The sequence below is a fragment of the Condylura cristata genome, unplaced genomic scaffold (genome assembly GCF_000260355.1).
Source record: "Condylura cristata isolate star-nosed mole 26May11 unplaced genomic scaffold, ConCri1.0 scaffold00004, whole genome shotgun sequence".
Classification (NCBI taxonomy): Eukaryota; Metazoa; Chordata; class Mammalia; order Eulipotyphla; family Talpidae; genus Condylura; species Condylura cristata.
In genome coordinates, this window is record NW_004567105.1 from 69,004,283 (window position 1) to 69,008,030 (window position 3,748).

Here is a 3,748-nt window from a genome sequence, read left to right on the forward strand (position 1 = left end):
GGCGTGCAGCTCTGGATCAAAGATACTGCGCTGTATATGTGCCCTCTTCTTGTGCTTTTATGCGCTAAGCTCTTTACACTTACTTGATTACATCCATTTTATAGATGAGGAAACTGAAGCGTTTGGAGGCTAAGTGATAGGCTTTGTGCATAGCTGCAAACGGTGGGCCTGGGATTGAAACCAATTTTAGCTTCCGAATTCAGGCTTTGGGACTGTGGAACCTCAAAAATAGGCCAGATCTTCCGAGTTGGAGAGCAAGTGGCTGTTGCTCTGCCACAAGCGGTACCAGTGGCTTCAGCAGGTCGTTTGGAAACTTCAAGAGACAACGGTGTTCTAAAGGGGCGAGTACCCAGTACGCTTTGAAGAAGCAGCTTCATTGGGCAGGGAAAGGAAATACATTGGGATATTTAAATGCCTTATTTTTTTTTTCAAGAATGCAAGTCTCTTTCCTTCGAATTTATTAGAAAATTGTTATCTTATGATCTTATGATCGGATTTTCTTGATTAACTGTAAATACTTGCAAGGTCAACTTCATGGGTGACTTATTCAGATCACTCAGGGCCCTGAAGTCGGGATCCTGTGTTTTCGTTTTGTACCAAACCCTGTGATTATGTCTCTGTTCCTGCAGGTTTTCCTTAGCTCAAGTCCTTTGGAAAGAACCCATCACTCTTTCCATCCTGGGCATCAGTTGAAAGCTTCAGTTTTAAATGACATACTCTCCCTGGGTCTTTGGCTGCAGGGTGCTCGCTGTGCTCTGTGACTCTTCATTGCTCATTTTCCCAGGCCAGAATGGCCAACCCAATGCAAAAGGTCCTAATTGTTTGATGGAGACAAAGTTCTAATAGTCAGAGTAAGCTCAGGAGTTGTGATAATCTTCATCAACAATCTATTCTGTGCCAGGCATTACTAATGATGCAGCAGGGAGAAAACACAGATAAGTCTGTTCTCTTGGAATTTAGAGCCTGATGAGAGAGACCAAGATTAATTAAACATCCCCTTCCCCCGCCTCCCTCCCACATTTTTCCTGGAGAAAAAGGGAAAAGTACAGGATTCTAATGAACACATACAAATGGAGCCTGAACTCGTCTGGCACCAGGTAAGAGTTTTCTGAGGAAGTGATGACCATCCCCTCTTCCCACCATCCTGGCTGTGTCTACAGGCCATTCCAGTCTTGGTGGACAAGCATTTTTGTGGTTTACAATAAAGAATTTTTTATCTTTGCGTTTTATTTTATTTTAAGAATTAAGGAACACTTCTAAGACATCACCCTCCATTTTACTGAATGCTCAATGCTGATTCATGATAATCATTAACCGATAACAATTTTAATTGTTATTCTGCAGAAGGAATGTTTGAGGAAGCTAGGAAAGCCTTCCTTCTGCTTCAGCCCTGTTCTGGTAACAGGGTGTGATAAAGAATGGCTACCTTTCTTAGTTTCCAAAACTACACTTGTTCATTTCTTTCTTTCCCATGCTTTCTTTTCCACCTTATTTTTGGTTGCCGAAAAAATTCCTTTAATCCTCAAAAACAAAACCCCAAAAAATTAATTCCCCTGAAAATTCCCTTTTGAAATTTTCTTCCTTGATGGCTTTAGTATGATTTAGAATCCCAAGCCAGTGTCTGTTACCACGACATCCTTCTGTTAGGGAAGGTACCATATTGTGTTTCAACTTGTTTTCTCAGTCCCAGGCACACTGTTTGTTAATAAAATGCTGAAAGGAGGTTATTTTGTTGCCCCCTGATTGTTAAGATGAACTAGGCATTAGTTACTCCACATGCTCCCCATCTACTGTATATAGACGCACCCTGGATGCTTCTAGAAAATAGTGAGATTTAAGATCAAACAAGCTTCTCAATATTGAGAACTTTGAATTCACTCGTTTACGAGAGGATCTTAAAAATGAGAGTCATGATTATCTGAATGTGGAGTGCATTGGTTTTAGGAAGGTAAGATGTCTGCATAAAGGAAATTATCTGCACAGTGCATCTCTGGGGCAGGATGGAGTGAGACAGAGCTCCTTAGTCTGTGCTTGTGGGGTAAGAGCAGCTGACAGAAATAGATCACGCTGTTTTTGTGTAGGACTTGGGTTTTAGGCACTGCTGCTTAAGGATTTGTCTGATTCAAGTTCTGCAGTCATTAGAGTCCTCCCATGTTATCATGCAAGCCAGCCCTGACTTAGCACTGAGGGAAAATTTGATATATTGATAGTGATGCCCAGAGAGCAGTGTACTGGAGGTCAGTGGGTAACAGTTAGTGATTCTTAGAGAACATCTGATGACATCCCTGTACTGAAGTGCACTTTTTCATAGACCCTGTGAGACAATCAATTTGCGCTCCTACTACTAGAGTTACAGAATCGAGGCCTCGCAGAAGACCAGAGGCCCTGAGTTAGGAGCTGCAGTGACATCTTAACTATGATGGTTGTTGAGACAACCTCATAACTGCTGTAAACTGATAAAGACTGGAGAAATTAGGTTGCCAATAATTACCCTGTCTCGAGTCAATAGAAAGGTTCTGTGTTTTTGGCAGATTCCTTCATGGTCCATTGCAACCTGGTTGCTGGTTAAATATCAGGTCTGAGGAGGGTGAGGTATGCAGAAATTTAGCTCCACAAATTTGAAGTGATGGTTCACTGACTCATTCATTAGTTTGTGGAGAAGCCAGGCCCTCCTTCTGATCACATGCAATGGTCTTTTGCAGCACTCCTGTTGGGCTGCTTCCGTGGTTCTCCTTTGCTCTGTTCAAGTTTCAATAAAGAGACTGGGCTTGATCTTGACTTTTTCTACAGCCATTTGGTAAAAAAATACTACATGAATAAACCAGCCAGTTGTGAAGGACAATAAAGGAAAGGAAAGGATGTGGGAAAGGAATCAGTACGTCCAGGGGATGGAGAGCTGATGAGGATAAAGATGAGAGAGCTGGTTCTCAGTGCCTGCTGCATCTGTCATCTAGGTAATAAGACACATACAGGTCTAGGAGCTAGCACCTGGATTGTTGATGATAGTAAGAAATGACATGCATTGGCCTTCTACTTTGACTATGTCATGGATATTTCCTATGTGTTGAATCATTTAATTGCTATAAATTGCTATCTGAGCAAGATAAAGAAAATAATCTTAAGTGTCACAGTGAATGTGGGAACCAGAACTCAGACTCAGCTATAGCCCCCTGGGCCAAATTTCGGCCTCTGTGTGCTGCTATTCCCTTGTCAATGGCAGAGCCTTGACCTGGTGAAGAAGCAGCAGCCCTTAAAGAATGAAGTAATTGAGAGTCAGAGGCTGAGAGAAGACTCTCTTTTGGGAGATTCCTCAAAGAGTGAAGATTTGCACACTCCATGTTGCCCCCTGAAAGTACATGATGACCAGATCTATTCTTCGAAGCTGATGGCCCAAAATTCAAGACAAACTAAGCGGGGGTGTGGTGTGGGGGTGGGTCACAGCTATTGCCAGTGGGTCTGTAAAGATGCACTGGGAATTCCAGCAACTGTTGCTACCTTGCCTGGAGGGCCTGCTTTCAAGTCCAGAGCACCAAAAAGTTGGCCCAAAGTCTTCCGGCGAACATCAGCCTCTACTTTGAGCCCCTGCCAAGGTCAGGCTGCAGCCCTCACAGAAAACTCATGATTGGCTTCTTAGCATCCAATTCAACACTTTAATTTGAAGATTCATATAGTCAAGGAGCCTGAGGTCTGGCTTAAGTATTCTTTTTAAAGACTTATTTGTGCATACAGAACTGGGAGGGGGTAGAGT